General features: G+C 35.0%; 1 protein-coding gene across 1 annotated transcript in view; it reads left to right on the forward strand.

The window, feature by feature from the left end:
• LOC149779654 (uncharacterized) overlaps positions 1-18,045 on the forward strand; it is a 68,989-nt gene extending 50,944 nt beyond the window's left edge. The window contains exon 6 of the mRNA XM_089940465.1: positions 17,062-18,045. The gene's annotated coding sequence lies outside the window, so the exon portion shown is untranslated. The remainder of the gene's footprint in view (positions 1-17,061) is intronic.
• The last annotated feature ends 1,119 nt before the right edge of the window (positions 18,046-19,164 follow it).

Here is a 19,164-nt window from a genome sequence, read left to right on the forward strand (position 1 = left end):
CTTCGTACAAGAACCGAAACAATGCGTGGTTTCAACTTACGTGAAATAAAGGAAAAGGAACGAAAATGAAATAAGGGCAACGCAGGAAAAGATTCCATTCCTTGAAATATAGGCAAAGAAATTAAAATAAAAAGCACTCTTTAACATTTATACTAAAAACTAACGATAAGTTAGAGTAAAAAAAATATCGAACACAACTTGAAATAAGAGGAACTAAAGTTCTATGATAGGATATAAGGACTGACATTTCAATCGTTTCTCCCTTACCAATTCAATTTACTGCATTTTATTTTGTGAGAGTTCATTCTGACAATTTTAGAAAACTGTCTTCGAGTTTTTTTTTTTTTTTTTTTTCTCTTCTGCTAAATACATGACAGGTTAAACTACCCTCTATAAATGCTACGATTGCGATGGTACTCTTCAGTGTTATAATGTATGGTAGTATTCCTGACGAGTTTTTCGAATAACTGTCGTCAAAGTCCGATTGGATGCAGTAGCATGTTTTTTCAGTTCTATACGTTTTCTCTCGTCATTTCATTATGTATCTTAGAGCCCTTACCCTATCATCCCTACATTACAAAATGTGTTGTTCTCATGAAACGTCACATCAGCACACCTGTCAGGAGAGTTAATAACTTTGATAAATGTAAATGTTTTGCTCACTTCACTAGTGTTGGTACTAATCTGTTGATTTAAGCTGTCTTCCAAATCTGCCATCCATCCCCCTCTCTCTCTCTCACTTGAGATGAATCTACAACTATGTTAGAACAGATTGAATTCTGCACGTGAACGCTTTTTAACAGTGAACATTCTATCCTTCGCAATCAGTTCTTTATCATAACAACACCCTTTGACGTACCTCGTCATAACAACACCCTTTGTAGCACCTTATCATAACAACACTCTTTGCCGTTCCTTATCATAACAACACCCTTGCAATTCATTATCATAACAACGCCCATTGCGTACCTCATCATAACAACACCCATTGCTGTACCTTATCATAACAACACCCATTGCTGTACCTTATCATAACAACACCATTTGCTGTTCCTTATCATAACAACACCATTTGCTGTTCCTTATCATAACAATACACTTGCTATTCATTATCATAACAACACCCATTGCCATCCCTTATCATAACAACACCCTTTGCCATTCCTTATCATAACAACACCATTTGCTGTACCTTATCGTAACAACACCATTTGCTGTTCCTTATCATAACAATACCCTTGCTATTCATTATCATAACAACGCCCATTGCGTACCTCATCATAACAACACCCATTGCTGTACCTTATCATAACAACACCCATTGCTGTACCTTATCGTAACAACACCATTTGCTGTTCCTTATCATAACAATACCCTTGCTATTTATTATCATAACAACACCCATTGCCGTTACTTATCATAACACACCCTTTGCCGTTCATTATCATAAAAACACTCATGGCCATTCCTTCTCATAACAGCACCCTTTGCCGTTCCTTACCATAACAGCACCATTTGTCTCATGGCCGTTCCTTATTATAACATCACCCATGTGTAACAATGTTAGACAAGGAATTGCAATGTGTGTTGTTATGATAAAGAAAGGCAAAGGGTGTTGTTAGGATAAGGAGGGGCAAAGGGTGTTGTTATGATAAGGAGGGGCAAAGGGTGTTGTTATGATATGGAGGGGCAAAGGGTGTTGTTATGATAAGGAGAGGCAAAGGGTGTTGTTATGATAAGGAGAGGCAAAGGGTGTTGTTATGATAAGGAGCGGCAAAGGGTGTTGTTATGATAAGGAGCGGCAAAGGGTGTTGTTATGATAAGGAGCGGCAAATGGTGTTGTTATGATAAGAAGGGGCAAAGGGTGCTGTTATGATAAGGAGGGGCAAAGGGTGTTGCTATGATAAGGAGGGGCAAAGGAAGGGTGCTTTTATGATAAGGAGGGGTAAAGGAATGGTGCTGCTATGATAAAGAACGGCAAAGGGTGTTGTTATGATAATATCACCCTTTTCCGTTCTTTATCAAAACAACACCCTTTGCCGCTCCTTAACATGACAACACCCTTTGCCCCTCCTTATTATAACAACACCCTTTGCCCCTCCTTATCATAACAACACCCTTTGCCGTTTTTTGTCATGACAGCACCCTTTGCCGTTCCTTATCATAACAGCACCTTTTGCCCCTCCTTATCATAACAACACTCTTTGCCGTTCTTTATCATAACAACACACATTGCAATTCCTTGTCATAACAACACCCATTATCGTTTCATAACAAAAGAACACCCTTTGCCGGTCCTTATCATAACAACACCCTTTGCCGCTCCTTATCATAACAACACCCTTTGCCGTTCCTTATTATAACAACACCCTTTATCGCTCCTTATCATAACAACACCCTTTGCCGTTCCTTATTATAACAACACCCTTTATCGCTCCTTATCATAACAACACCCTTTGCCTCTCCTTATCATAACAACACCCTTTGCCCCTCCTTATCATAACAACACCCTTTGCCCCTCCTTATCCTAACAACACCATTTGCCGTTCTTTATCATAATTACACCATTTGCCGTTCTTTATCATAACAACACCCTTTGCCGTACTTTATCTTAACAACACCCTTTGCCTTTCCTGATCATAACAACAACTTTTGCCGCTCCTTATCATAACAACACCCTTTGCCGCTCCTTATCATAACAACACCCTTTGCTGTACCTTATCATAACAACACCTTTTGCCTATCCTTATCGTAACAACACCCTTTGCCGTTCTTTATCATAACAGTACCCTTTGCCCCTCCTTATCAACAACACCCTTTACCTCTCTTTATCATAACAACATCATTTGCCGATGTCAGAGTCCTTGAGAGTCAGGATACGTATCGTTAGTTACATTAAAATCAGAGCTGAGCATAAATTTGTTGACATCTTAGCAAACACGTTTAAATTGCTCATTCCAGTACATGTGCAATGTTTAGAAAAGAGAATGCGATCACCTTTTATTCTAAACAGGTACCTAACATTCCGCTCATCACAATTACTCAAACATGTTTGAACTATTCTGCTCACACGACCTGGCGAGAAGTCACAAGAGATTTTGAGTTCAAAATAAACAAATGGGATATATTGTACATGTTTGGAATATAGTGATTGCGATAGTTTTGAACAATGTCACCACCATGTAAAAAGTTGTTTATAAAGTTGTTTAAATGAGACAAGTAGATCCATACCTAGTTACCTACATGATACATACATACAGACAGGCAGACAGACAGACCCATAGAAATTATACTAGTCAAGTTTTTCGTTCCAGCTTGGACTGCTCATTTCCTTCGCAGCCTACGCTACACAGCTAAATGAACTTGTTCCATGAGCAATCGATGCAAAACAAATAATCTTTGCATGTTTTAATACAAATCCATCAAGAATGGTTTAACCAGACGTCCTGTAGTAATTACGTTCTATTGATAAATAGTCTGGCAAAGTTATCCATCAATGGAACTCTTGACATCGAAAAGATCTTCTGCATTTAATATGAAGAGGCTAGTGTCACGACACTATACATTCAACCATTTAATATTATGAGGCTAGTGTCACGACACTACAAAATCAACCATTTAATATGAAGAGGCTAGTGTCACGACACTATATGATCAACCATTTAATATGCAGAGGCGTGTGTGTGTGTGTGTGTGTGTGTGTGTGTGATTATGATTTTTAACGCAACTTTAATAATTCTTCATCAATATCGCTACGATGCCTGCAGTGTGGCAGTTTATTGTCATGTCTAGCACTGGGGCATCATGCCACAGACATGTAGCACCTCTTAATGCTGAGCGCCAAGCGAGGCAGCTGTTACTACCAATTTTGTAAGTCTTTGGTATAACTCGGCCGGGGTTCGAACCCACGACCTCCCGCTTCTGATACGGACGCTCTAACCACTAGGCCACTGAAGCGGTTCAGAGGCTAGTGTCACGACACTATGTAATCAACCATTTAATATGAAGAGGCTAGTGTCACGATACTATATAATCAACCATTTAATATGCAGAGGATAGTGTCACGACACTATATAATCAACTATTTAATATGAAGAGGCTAGTGTCACGACACTGTATAAACGACGATTTAACCTTGAAACCGTATAATTTTGCTTATTTTAAACTTTTATTTTTCATTTAAAAAAATTATAGGGAAAGTTTCAAAACAATAATTACATCAATGTGACTTCTGAATCTAATATTTGTGTGTCATCTAAAGTTTTTTTGGCAATGTTTTGGACACAAGGTTTTCAAAACTTTTTTGAATAAAAATTCAAGAAATCATTCTTAAAAATATGTTGTTTTATTAAATTGGTTATACATTATTATTTGCGGTTCGACTTTTGTAGTGATGTTCATGTCTCTGACGTTTTGTAAATATGTTGCAATTTTCTGAGGAAACATTTACAGTTTTAAGAACTTTTTGTAAAATCTCTGTTTCTGCTAATTACCCTTAATTTCATCTCTTAATACCATTAACTGCATTTAGTAATTAATTGCATTTCTTAATATCATTAATTGCTTCTTGTAATTAATTGCATCTTTTAATATCTTTAATTGCTTCTGGTAATTAATTGCATCTCATAATACCATTAACTGTTTCCAGTAATTAATTGCATCTCTTAATACCGTTAATTGCTTCCAGTAATTAACTGCATCTCTTGATACCATTAATTGCTTCTGGTAATTAAATTGCTTCTAGTAATTAATTGCATCTCTTAGTACCATTAATTGCTTCTAGAAAGTACTGTATGTTGTGTTTGAAATGTAATAGTATGGACTGATTTTCTAGTAAGTTTAATGAATATCGATTACATTTAAGTTGTATATGCATTATTCAGTTTGCCAATTAAATAATTAGGTTCTTCCATTTTTCTTTTTCAAAGATGAAATTATCCCACGGGGTATTTTCCCACGGCTACTCTTCTATTTGTAAAATGGGTCATAAATTTGTACGTCTCTGCAATATACGATCAGTTTTGTATAGTGATTTAAAAAGGTGTTGGACTCGATTAAAAAAGGAGCTCTTAGTATTTATCCAGTCAAGGACTCCAATGAAAAGACAGTTCTTGCCATTCAAACACTCAGATAATTCTAAAGGTGTGGAACTAACTATAAAGTTGATATTAGAAATATGGAATGTGTCAAAAATCATGCCATTGTGAATTATAGCCAGGAGAAGCTTGTTGAATGACAGTGTCGTCACATTATGCACTCATACGTATTTCACTCCAAAGACAACTGTACGTCGCTGTGGATTAAATTAAAATAGAGATAAAACCTATTGTACAGCCATATCTGATGGTCGTATTTCTTCTTTAGGTTCGATGGATTCACCGTTAAAGATTCATTCATTTGGTAGCGTCGACTTTGGTCCGTAGAGCGTGTATATCAGGCGTCAAAATTAAACAAATAACAAAGATCCGTACTTTTCTGTAACGTTTTTAATCGGATTTGAGAGAGAGAGAGAGAGAGAGAGAGAGAGAGTATGTACTCTTATAACATGTCGACCCTCCTTCAGCTTGAAGTTACATGTATTTTTGCATTATCTAAAAGTCATATTTTCTATGGTGACACTGGATACAAGGATAACATATACAGCAAAAATATCAAAACAAAACCTATACCACCGATCATATATCGAATGTATGTGAATAGCTACCATTAACAGCCGTTCGGACCACCTGTTATTTAGAAAATAAGGATTGGCCGAGAAGTTGCGAATCCATCGATATATATGTTCATTTCGCAACTTCTCGGTCAATCCTACATAGTCCTCAGTCGAAGAAATAGCCAATGTGTTCCAAAATAGATCGTTGTCTCTTTTTATTAGCGATGAAATGTATGGTGAACAGAATGTATGATTATTCTGTAAATTATTGCGCAGACATGCATCCAAGGCATATGTTTGTCTCGCAGAAATAGCCGAGGTGCTCCGAATGTGTGTGCAACCACAGTGGAAACATCGCTCGGTCATGTCTGAAATGTCACGAAATATCAGATATACTTGTAGGAATACAAGTTAGTTTTTTGGGTTCGTTGTTCACCAGAAATTTGTTTTAATTAAAACGTAACCGCGACCAAAACGGCTCTTTCTATGATTGGGTTGACCATTGAATTAACCGAGAAGTGGCAAAGGAAAAATAATTTAATTTATTTCATGCTAAGCAGTGAATTACTTGATTTTCTAATTAAAATAATATTGATATTTCACTGTAGTGAAAAAATAACAATATTTTTTCACTATTAGGAACTACTTTTTGGGGTCAGAACATACTTACCTCCCTTTGATTTTCTGTCCGTGAACTACGTTTTCCTTATGTACATGTCATTGTCATTATTAATAATCCCTGTCTGTTATCCTTGAAACTTGTAGTTTGTTATTCTGGAAATATCAGTTAATTGTTATCAATCTGATGTGGAACTAATTTTGTGCGCAGGTACACATAGCACAGCAGAACATGTACGGTAAACAGCTGACATTACCGTAAGAAATCTGCTAATTCACTGTGTCACAACTTATGTGAGCATAAAATAAAAAGAATATTTGCTTGAAACGAGTGAATAACGGATACATTTCATCTCGTGGGTGAAAAACTCTAGTATTTTCATCCACTCGATGAAATATATCCGTTATTCACTCGTTTCAAGCAAATTTCCTCTATACATTCGGCTTTATACGAGAAATTCGCGCGATGATCATATACAATTATTTGAAACGAACACAAAGCATCCTGCGCTTGTTCCAATACCATAGTTTATATGGACTGAATACATTTTGAAAACAAAACCAAAACACTGTGCTTACTGCATGAGTAATGTGCTGGCAAGAATTAATTACATTCTAACATTAAATTGCTTGTCTGATTTGGACACAATTTAAATACTTCTTTATCCTGTTTTAGTCTATCTTGATTTTGCCCAGCATACACAATTACGTTACATATCTAAAGCTCTGAAAAATATGAAAGAGTGAAAATAAAATACTGGTTTCTGAAATTTGAAATAATGATATGCGTCTACATTTCAATTGTCCTATTGTGGCAAGTTAGGAAAGCATGCCATATAAGCATTGTAAAATTTAAACTTTTAAACTTAAGATGAAAGTATTTTAGAATTGGTATCTTATGTGTATTTTCTTGTATTATGCATGTATTTTGTTTTTGATAATTCAATATTTGAACTTAACACAAGGACTGAGGAGTCTTAAATTAAAGATTCCTATGTTAAGGTGGCATTGTAATTACACCGTGCTATAAAAGTATCGCCATGGTTTTCATCTAACATTAATTGGGGGGCGTGGAGAAAAAATCTTTGTCCCTGACAGACTAACGAGAACGGGGAGTGTCAGTCTCTCTAATGACTCGGAATGCAAATTGGGATTGTCTTTTTCAGTCCCAAATTCATACTCGTCTAGGTTTTCATCATGAAAAAGAAGTTAATAAAGAAGTTAAAATGGAGTATTAACCCTATTTCCTGACTACAACTGACACTTAAAGCTAATGTCTATTATTGATCTCACTGCGGCTTACATCGGTGAGGAGGTTATTATAATTGTTCATTATGTAATTTCTCCACATGTAAATTCTTTCGAGCTGATTTAGGTGAATGGAAAAAAAAATAACGATGTGTTTTTCGTATTAATATTTCCCGTGCGCTTTCATTTTAAAACTATGATTTGATAACGTTTCTCTTAGGAATTGTCACTCTAAATATAGCGTGAAAATACTTTCGAAAAGGAAATCAAGAAGACGGAAAACAGAATTAGATCACCTTCAAAGTTTGTGACAAATAAAGTTGCCTCTTCGTACCAGAATTGTTATTCCAAAAGGCATTGATGCTCAAATTGTAAAATATCTTCCACTGGACAAACTAACGTTTCCGTGACAACCATTGTAAAATGATATGTTATTGATGTCATAATTTCCTGTCGCTTCCTTTTTTAACAGTTGACTTTTTTTAAGGCTGAACTTCAACTTTCTTGTCATAAAAAATATAATGAAAAACACAAAAAGCAACTCCCAAAGCAGACTTCGTCGAACGTCAGCGACAAACGTAAAAATAATATATATATAGAATTTGGTTAAACCGGCAGTTCTAAAAACCCGTGCCCTTTACACTTTAAGATTAAATAAATATCAACCTTAAATCCACAGATGTTTCCAGCAATGAACCAAATAAGTGAAACAGAGAGCATGCCTTGGTAGTGTGTTCTGTATAGTAAATGCCTCAGTTGCTTCCAGTAAGCACTAGACTGGTACCCAAACTGCTTCCAGTAAGCACTAGACTGGTACCCAAATTGATACAACAAAAAGTGTCAGGTATAGAAAACGTCAAGGAGATGACGTCTTCCGAAATATGGATAGTCTGTGACGTAAATATGATAATGATTTGTATACTGTATAGGTAAAGTTTGTCTATCCTGAACAAAGCACTTTGTGTAATATTATCCGTTAAAAGTTGCGCTGGAAATTGCGTTAAATCACCACCCTACATACTTGCCATTAAGAAGTCTATGCCCAGGCACAGACGTATATCGCTTCTTTTTATTAAAAAAAAAAGTTATGCGTGTGTGTGTGTGCGTGAGAGAGAGAGAGAGAGAGAGAGAGAGAGAGATGGTTGTATACAATTATATATGAAGTAATTACATTTGGTGCTTACGTTCTACTGGGCACCATCTCATGCACTTTTAAAACTTCGAAGAAGTCAATCACTTCTTTGTATAGTTCTGTATGATGTTGAATAATAGACTGGTAAAATATTTTCATTAAATTCTATTTTCTTATAATTGAATCACTTACTCTCGTATAAGATAACGAATAATTCTTTTTTGTGTCGTCCATGTACGACATATCAGATTGGCATGATTGACCGGAGGTTGTTTGTTTGTTTTGTTATTTTAATTGATGTGTTACTTTCTTTTCATCAACCAAATACATAAAGAAAATAGCAGACGATAATAAATGATCGGACACGAGTATGTTAGCCAGGCTGGATGACCAGGCAATTCTAGTTATTATACAATAACGCTACCGCGATGCCACTACGACCTTTCAAAAGATGCATGACGTTGGTTGAATAGGACTTGCACTATCGGATGCGTGTATTTTTTACCGATGTTTGCAGTGTTCGATAATTACTGTCGGATTCCTAGTGGAGACATTTTTTTAATCATGGTCGGCTTTGGCGCCGTTGGCGGTTTTCTCCGCCGTATATAAGACTGACATGCCTGGTGACAGCTCTAGGGCATCCAAATCGGAAGACATAATCGTAAACCCATCCACTTGAAGCGACTTTGGTAGGGGTTGGACATGTCTTGAAATAATTTTCATTAACACCATAGTGTTTTGTTTGGAGTTGTTTAACTGGTTATGATGATGCGGAAGCACCGTATCACGCTTTGGCCCGAACGTTTGCTATTTGAACATTTTGAACAGTTGCTCTTTGTCTGATTTTATATGGCAAAGAGGAATGCATATGTCATCAACGATAGACACAAATCGGGCATTGCTCCATAACGAACCCAAGTCCCTATTGATATTGAAACTGCGCTGCATGTGTACAATCACCATAAAGCTATACCAGCTACGCAGTATTAACAATGATAGGCTACACAGTATTAATAATGACAAAATACATAGTATAAATAATGATAGACTATATAGTATTAATAATGATAGCCTAAATATTATTAATCATGACATATTACACAGTATTGACAATGATAGGCAATACAGTATTAATAATGATAGATAACACAGTATTAATAATGATAGACTAGATAGTATTAACAATGACAGATTACACAGTATTAACAATGATAGACTACATAGTATTAATAATGATAGACTATATAGTATTAACAATGATAGGTAATACAGCATTAATAATGATAAATTACGCAGTATTAACAATGAAAGACTACATAGTATTAATAATGATAGACTACATATTATTAATAATGAAAGACTACATAGTATTAATAATGATAGACTACATAGTATTAATAATGATAGACTATATAGTATTAATAATGATAGACTACACAGTATTAATCATGATAGACTACATAGTATTAATAATGACAGACTACACAGTATTAATCATAACAGATTACGCAGTATTAACAATGATAGGCAATACAGTATTAATAATGATAGACTAGATAGCATTAACAATGACAGATTACACAGTATTAACAATGATAGGCAATACAGTATTAACAATGATAGGCAATACAGTGTTAATAATGATAAATTACACAGTATTAAAAGTGATAGGCAATACAGTATTAATAATGATAAATTACACAGTATTAACAATGAAAGACTACATATTATTAATAATGATAGACTACACAGTATTAATCATGACAGATTACGGAGTATTAACAATGATAGGCAATACAGTATTAATAATGATAGACTAGATAGCATTAACAATGACAGATTAACCAGTATTAACAATGATAGGCAATACAGTATTAACAATGACAGGCAATACAGTGTTAATAATGATAAATTACACAGTATTAAAAGTGATAGGCAATACAGTATTAATAATGATAAATTACACAGTATTAACAATGAAAGACTACACAGTATTAACAACGAGAGACTACATAGTATTAACAATGATATACTACACAGTATTAACAACGAGAGACTACCGGTTGTTTCATGGAAATAGCTGTTAAAGGAAGGTGAAAGGTTTTTGAAAAAGTAACCGTCGAAAAGTGTGACACCGGCTTGTGGTTAACGTGCCTTACTAATGCCCTGAAGGGCGCAGGTTCGAATCCTATCATCGGATCAACCCAGATCGGCTGCCGTATTTTGTCGGTGGGCATGGAACTTTACTCCAATTGCGTCAGCGCGATATAACTTTCTTGTAATGCCGTGCCGTAAAACACCAAATCGATGAACAGAAACAAAAAACTTTGATGATGTATTTAATATACACCATACTAAGCGCGTGGCTTCCATTGACTAGTTACTGTTTGGATAATGTATTTCGGGTAACCATTGAAGGAAATTATTAACCGTTGTAACCCTTTTGAAATATATTTGAACGTAGCAAAAAGAGCTGAATGTGTATGCGTAGATTTGTTATTGTGGATTTCAAGCCATTTTCAGTACATAATAGGCTATACATGGAGGCCAGCACATCTGGTGGAGGAAAATCTCGGGAAGAACCACTGGCCAAAATAAAAGCTACTGGCAAGTTTTCTCGCATAGCCGTGCTGACCAAGCCTACGATTTGAACACCCGCGGACAGAGGTAAGATGTCAGTAATTGGAAAAGACGATAGCCTTAAACCACTCGGACATCTTGTGACCTTATATGCATAGAAATAGTAGAAACAAGGGCGGTTTTTAAAACATTTGATTGAAGTACTCAGATGATGAATATAATGTGAGTGTTTTCACTTGAATATCCGCTGGAAACAACATACTCTGAAACATAATTACAATTTTGACAGGATCAAGTATTGCATGTTGTAATCTGCGTCCTTACTAATGAAAAATGTCCTCGATCCGGATGTAAACTAAGAAAGCTACGGATGAAAAGACACCGGTAAATACGGCTGAAAATTAGATCAAATGATCTGATTTTGCTCATTTCCCTCTGCCATTGATTTTAGTCTCTGTTTAGTAAAAAAAAAAAAAAAACCGTCCCGCTAAGCTGTGTAGTTTAACGAACACGGATTAATTAGAAATCATCGTTTGGATCAAACAAGAATTCTCGGAGACATATGTACCGGATGTTTCAACTTAACTACGGTTTGATCACAAGAAGGATAACAATATCACACTTAGCCTTAGAGAGAGAGAGCACTTAGCCTTAGAGAGAGAGAGAGAGAGAGAGAGACAGACAGACAGACAGACAGAGAGAGAGAGACAGAGACATAGACAGAAAGAGAGAGACAGAAAGAGAGAGAGTTAATTCCACCTATTTGAAAGTAAATATTTTTACACGGGTACAGTTTACTTCCTGATCATAACACATTCCAAAGTCTACAGTTAAGGATTGATACAACAGCCTGGAGGATGACGTTTAAGCCTGATAGCAACAGTAAGTCAAGGGGGCGTACTGACTTTATCGTCTGTGAAATACTACATGAACACGTTTATTAATTTCAGTATTGTAGCGTACGTATTGCATGCTCCACAGTAAGATGATAGACATAAATCACCAGGTAACAACGAACTTCCATTATTAATTTCGTGACAACTTCGTGCGGCTTTAAATTCATGACATTAGTTGAAAGTACCCACTTCCGGTTGTCTATCCCCGCAACCAAAACAAAAAATCATTAATGGAAATTATTACGGCCAGTATTTGATCAGTTTTTGAAAACTTTGAGTGCTACAATAATGTCTGCTTATGAACACGTTTGTGTCTTGATGGTTTAAAGTGTCGAAAATACTTATTTTCTAATGTTTTGTACGAAATCGGCAATATTATATAAAGTTTAAAATGGGAAGGAACGTTTAACCGTAAAGTTGAGTATTTGTGTTTATAAATAAATCACTGACACGTATAAGAGCTTTCACCACAGCACCACACAGCCAATCAGCTTATTTTTATATTTATATGTGCGAGTGTCGGTCTGTCTATCAGGAGCCGCGGTGGTTCAGCGGTTAGCGTGCCGAACTCCCAAAGGAAAGGGTAAAGGTTCTATCTGCCCGAGCTGGATACGGTGGGTTTGTCATTAAGGGTAGGGTTTCTATCACAGCCTGAGTTGGATACGGTGGATGTGTCATTAAGGGTAAGGGTTCTATCAGTCCGAGTTGGATACGGTGGATGTGTCATTTAGTGTAAGGGTTCCATCACAGCCCGAGTTGGATACGATGCGTGTGTCATTAAGGGTAAGGGTTCTATCACAGCCCAAGTTGGATACGGTGGGTGTGTCATTAAGGGTATGGGTTCTATCACAACTCAAGTTGGATACGGTGGGGGTCTGTCATTAAGGATAAGGGTTTTATCACAACCCGAGTTGGATACGGTGGGTGTGTCATTAAGCAGTTTAGCTCATTCCACTTGCCTTGCACTAAATAACATACTTCTCTCGATGTACCATAAAACAGCAAATCAGTCCTGTCTGTCTATTTGTACGTCTGACTAGTACTCTTGTCATTTTTAGGGATTTCTGCTGGGGTGTTATAGTCTACATTTAAGCCTGGTTATTTGTCTTTCTGTCTTTTTTATTATCTATGTATGTATGTGTATGTGTGCATGCATATATATATATATATATATATATATATATATATATATATATATATATATATATATACCTGCAATCCAAATGTAAATTGATTGTCTCTTTTGTGAACTAATTAGTTTTTTTTATAAACTAAGCTCATACATTTGCTTCAAAGTTGAAATGTTATTAACTTTTTTGTCAGTTCTCACAGCTTATATTCAGATAGTTAAATACAAGGCCTTGAATAGTCGTACAGCAGAAGAAACTGCACAGCCTTGAGGAAACCATCAACTAGGAGTGGACGACCACCTCCAACAGCATTTGCTAAAACTGTCTGATATTTTTCATCTTCGTGCTTAAATATTTTGGTGTTATCGGACTCTTCCTCGATGCCATATTGGAAATGATAAGTTATCGTATCCGTCAGGGATCATGACAGTTTTTGAATTCAGAACAGGTAGAGGGTGTATACTGAAAGCGGTGTCTCTATTTTGCTCAGAAACAACGATAAATTGCACGTTCTCAACAGAAACGTTTCACCTCTGCTTTGACAATGGCAATTAATATCTGGCTTTTAAAATAGTTTAACATTGCCAAACGAGTCATATCAACCTCTTCGGGACTCTCTGTCGGTCAATTGGGACTGTTTAAAAGTAAAGAACTTTGTGACTGGTCCAAACTGTAGGCCAGAGACTGTTCAAAACGTAAAGACCTTTGTGATTGGTCCGAACTGTAGGTGAGTGTTGTGTGATATCCAGGCCAGGTCACTGCCGTATGTTCGGGACATAAACCGATCGGCCTCAATCTCATTCAAGATAGTGCAGTCAGTTCATAATATATCCGCTCTGACAAAAACGGAACAAGAACATTTAATTAATTATGCATAATATTCATTATGACAGTCCTAATTGAAGATTAATTTAATTGGTCTGCATTATGAATATTTTTACATTGGGTCTGCCTACAAGTTCTAGCAACTTAGTACCAGTACATAAATAAATACATGTAAAGGGACAAGGAGTAATAATAGGTGTGCATACTTGTACATACATCAGTGATTTAATACATTATTACAATGACTATTAAAAATTTCATCAAGCAATTATAGAGTACAAATTGAAACGAAGAAAACTGAATGCAAATTAGTGTAATACTATTCGTTTAAAGAAGAGAAATAGAATGGAGAATACAGGGAAAAAGAGAGTGGAGAATAGAAAGGATTATCCAGCAGATTTGATTGGTTTGAAGAGACATATTTGCTACTTATTATGTTAAGCACCTTTTGGAGAGGATTTATTTATGACAATATTCTGTTTTCTGATCTAGCTAATGAGAGACGTTTAACTTTTAATTGTTGATGAACAGTGTGATGGTTCTTTTTCTTTGTGTATACATCTTTCGCCAACCAATGACGATTACGTACAATATATTTCCTCTGTGGCTTGGCTTCATTTGATTAAAAAATTACAATGTTTAGAACGTTTTGCCTCAATTGATGAAAAAGTATGTCGTGATTATACTATTGTACGATTCGTTCAGTTTAAAATAAAAATAAATATACATGACACAAAACAAATTCAAATACTCTTTTGCTTTCGTTAAATTATGTGTCAAATATGCAGTGGCAAATTAGATGGAAATTTATTTTGCATGGTTGCAGATATTTCTGAAATTTACTACTGACCGTGTATGCTTGCAGATATTCCTGAAATTTACTACTGACCGTGTATGCTTGCAGATATTCCTGAAATTTACTACTGACCGTCCATGCTTGCTGATATTCCAGATATTCACTATTGACCGTGCATGCTTTTGACCGTGTATGCTTGCAGATATTCCTGAAATTTACTACTGACGGTGTATGCTTGCAGATATTCCTAAAATTTACTACTAAATGTGTAAAACTGCATATATTCCTGAAATTTACTACTGACCGTGTATGCTTCCAAATATTCCTGAAATTTACTACTGACTGTGCAAAACTGCATATATTCCTGAAATTTACTACTGACCGTGCATGCTTTTGACCGTGCATGCTTGCAGATATTCCTGAAATTTACTATTGACTGTGTAAAACTGCATATATTCCTGAAATTTACTACTGACCGTGTATGCTTGCAGATATTCCTGAAATTTACTACTGACGGTGCATTCTTTTGACCGTGTACGCTTGTAGATATTTTATGAAATTTACTACTGACCGTGCATGCTTGCAGATATTCCTGAAATTTACTACTATCCGTGCATGCTTGCCTATATTCCTGAAATTTACTACTGACCGTGCATGCTTCCTGATATTCCTGAAATTTACTACTGACTGTGTAAAACTGCATATATTCCTGAAATTTACTACTGACCGTGCATACTTGCAGATATTCCTGAAATTTACTACTGACTTTGTATGCTTTTGATCGTGTACGCTTGCAGATATTTATGAAATTTACTACTGACTGTGCATGTTTACATATATTCCTGAAATTTACTACTGACCGTGCATGCTTACAGATATTCCTGAAATTTACTACTGACTGTGTAAAACTGCATATATTCCTGAAATTCACTATTGACCGTGTACGCTTGCAGATATTTATGAAATTTACTACTGACTGTGTATGCTTGAGATATTCCTGAAATGTACTACTGACCGTGCATGCTTGCAGATATTCCTGAAATTTACTACTGACTGTGCATGTTTACATATATTCCTGAAATTTACTACTAACTGTGCAAGCTTGCAGATATTCCTGAATTTTACTATCGACTGTGTATGCTTGCAGATATTCCTGAAATTTACTACTGACTGTGCATGTTTACATATATTCCTGAAATTTACTACTAACTGTGCAAGCTTGCAGATATTCCTGAATTTTACTATCGACTGTGTATGCTTGCAGATATTCATGAAATTTACTACTGACCGTGCATGTTTTTGACAGTGTATGCTTGCAGATATTTATGAAATTTACTACTGACTGTGTATGCTTGAGATATTCCTGAAATGTACTACTGACCGTGCATGCTTGCAGATATTCCTGAAATTTACTACTGACTGTGCATGTTTACATATATTCCTGAAATTTACTACTAACTGTGCAAGCTTGCAGATATTCCTGAATTTTACTATCGACTGTGTATGCTTGCAGATATTCATGAAATTTACTACTGACCGTGCATGTTTTTGACAGTGTATGCTTGCAGATATTTATGAAATTTACTACTGACTGTGTATGCTTGAGATATTCCTGAATTTTACTATCGACTGTGTATGCTTGCAGATATTCCTGAAATTTACTACTGACTGTGCATGTTTTTGACCGTGTATGCTTGCAGATATTCCTGAAATTTACTACTGACCGTGCATGCTTACAGATATTCCTGAAATTTACTACTGACCGTGCATAGATATTCCTGAAATTTACAACGGACCGTGTATGCTTGCAGATATTCCTGAAATTTACTACTGACTGTGCATGCTTGCAGATATTCCTGAAATTTACTACTGACCGTGTATGCTTACAGATATTCCTTAAATTTACAACGGTCCGTGTATGCTTGCAGATATTCCTGAAATTTACTACTGACCGTGTATGCTTGAAGATATTCCTGAAATTTACTACTGACTGTGCATGGTTACAGATATTCCTGAAATTTGTTTGTAGATATTCTTAATTACAAACTGTTTTGTAATTTAGTATAATCACGATATTGTATTCAGACTATTATTGCTATGGTAACCATTTTGTTATAGTCTTTGCAGAGATGAAATAGCTATTTTGTTGTTTAATATAATTTTCATGTCTTGTCTTATTTCAGGCCGATAAACAACTCAGCCTAACGGAACTATTTGATGGAAAAGAGCACCATATATTCATTGTCTGTTTCTTCATTTTCAACGAATGATTATTGCTTATAAAAAGATTTCTGTTTCTTCATTTTCAACGAAGAATTATTTCTTAAAAAAAAAACTTTCTGTGTGGAAATTTCATTTGTATATCTTTATCTTCATATTTAAATTGTCAAAAGTTTATTATTTAATGTTAACGATCATATTGCTTTCGATATTGTACAGCTTTAAATTACTTTGATTATAGTATGTACAGTGATTTGCAATCGTATACCAGTATTTTTCTTTTGAAGTAAATAAACCCTTTGTCTTTTACCTGTGTCACGAACTGCCTGACATACCGATTTTGAAAACGAAATCACAATACATATCGAAACTAGGTGTTTTTCTTTGACTGAACTATTAGAGATATTAATATCTTTATGCATGCACAAATACAATTAATACGGTATTTTGGAGGAGATGATTTTCTTTTTTTTTCCATGTGCAGTTTAATGAAGCAATGTGTGCATTAGACATTTTGAAGATCTTGCTCCCCAAGCCAGGCCCTCATTTATTTCTTGGTTTTGAAGTGAGGTCACATATTTAGTACATTTGATTCTAATGACCATTTACATAAAACCAGAATGTTGTAAATTTGACTCTAATGACCATTTCCATGAAACGAGAATGGTGTAATAATGTGGACGTTATTAGCAGCTAAATGGTTTAATGTATTTGGTCTAATCAGACAAGTCTCTTTCTTCTACGGACAGATTTCATTACATTTTAAACTATCAAATTTCCTATATCACGAGCCGATTTATAGCAAAACGCCAGAATTTCTGAAGTACGTTACATAATTCAGATAAATCCAGCGTATTTTGAATGATGCTTGACAAGTTTGAAATTAATTAGTTTCTGCACTGTAGAGATAAAATTATTGAAGCCGAAATAAAATGCAATAAATATTATTTGCTTAGACTCGTTCGTTTCTAACCGTCTTATTAAATAAAATATTTTGACTCTTTTGTTCTTAAAATCGTAAATAAGCAAGTACGACGTAAAAAATATAATTACTCTTCGCCTGAGGAATTCACACAGCTCATTTTGAATGGAGTACTTGATCGATCTGCGGTATATACATCTCGTACAAGCTCATTTTGAATGGAGTACTTGATCGATCTGCGTGTATACATGTCGCACAGACTCATCTTGAGTGGAGTACTTGATCGATCCTAGCTTATACATGTAGCTGACAATAATTGATCTGCTAAATTACTATTGATCTTTCTTTCAGACTCTTTAACTATAGCTAGACCTGTATGTTAATATTTAGTAAGGGAAAAAGTTCCCCTTGGAAACTTTATACAAAATTGTATATAAAAGGAATTACTTTCAGAACCTTTCAATTTCTGTTCGTGTATTATAACGGGGACGATGGGATTTTCATTGCTAAATATATCGATTCAGTGTCCTGAAATATGGTGAGTTGTAGAAACGTAAACAATCTTGCAATTTCAAAGTCCATCATACTAAATTACACGTTCATGTAGGAAATAATCACCTCGATACATTAATCAAGATGTATGTTTAACCAAATGATAGCTCAAAACCCAATCAATTACTTTTCTTTAATTAATTTAAAAAATTATGGCAAAGAATTTTCGAATTTGTGTATCGTAAAGGAAATTGTGCCGATTTATCCAATTCAAAACTTGATTAATGATGATATATGACTGTTAATTAAATTTTCTTGTACAACACAAGTTATTGTTGTACACGTGCGAAAACGGATTATAATGAATGATTCTAAATAATTAATTTTTGGGGAAGTTTTTATTACCTTTTATGCTTTGTTTTGACTCAAACCGTAAATTACTCTACATTTTATGTAATTCATTCCTCGCCTCTGTGAAATTAAAATTTTAAATTTATAATACATTAAACCTGGGTGTATGAAAATTTCGTCATTGAATAAATATTCATGAGCAAAATTCAATAGTAAGTTATTATTATCATCATTATTATTATTATTGTTATTATTATTATTATTATTATTATTACTTCATTGTTCCATTGGAAATAAACAA

This window comes from Sinohyriopsis cumingii, chromosome 17, assembly GCF_028554795.1.
Source record: "Sinohyriopsis cumingii isolate HCF-2022 chromosome 17, ASM2855479v2, whole genome shotgun sequence".
NCBI lineage: Eukaryota > Metazoa > Mollusca > Bivalvia > Unionida > Unionidae > Sinohyriopsis > Sinohyriopsis cumingii.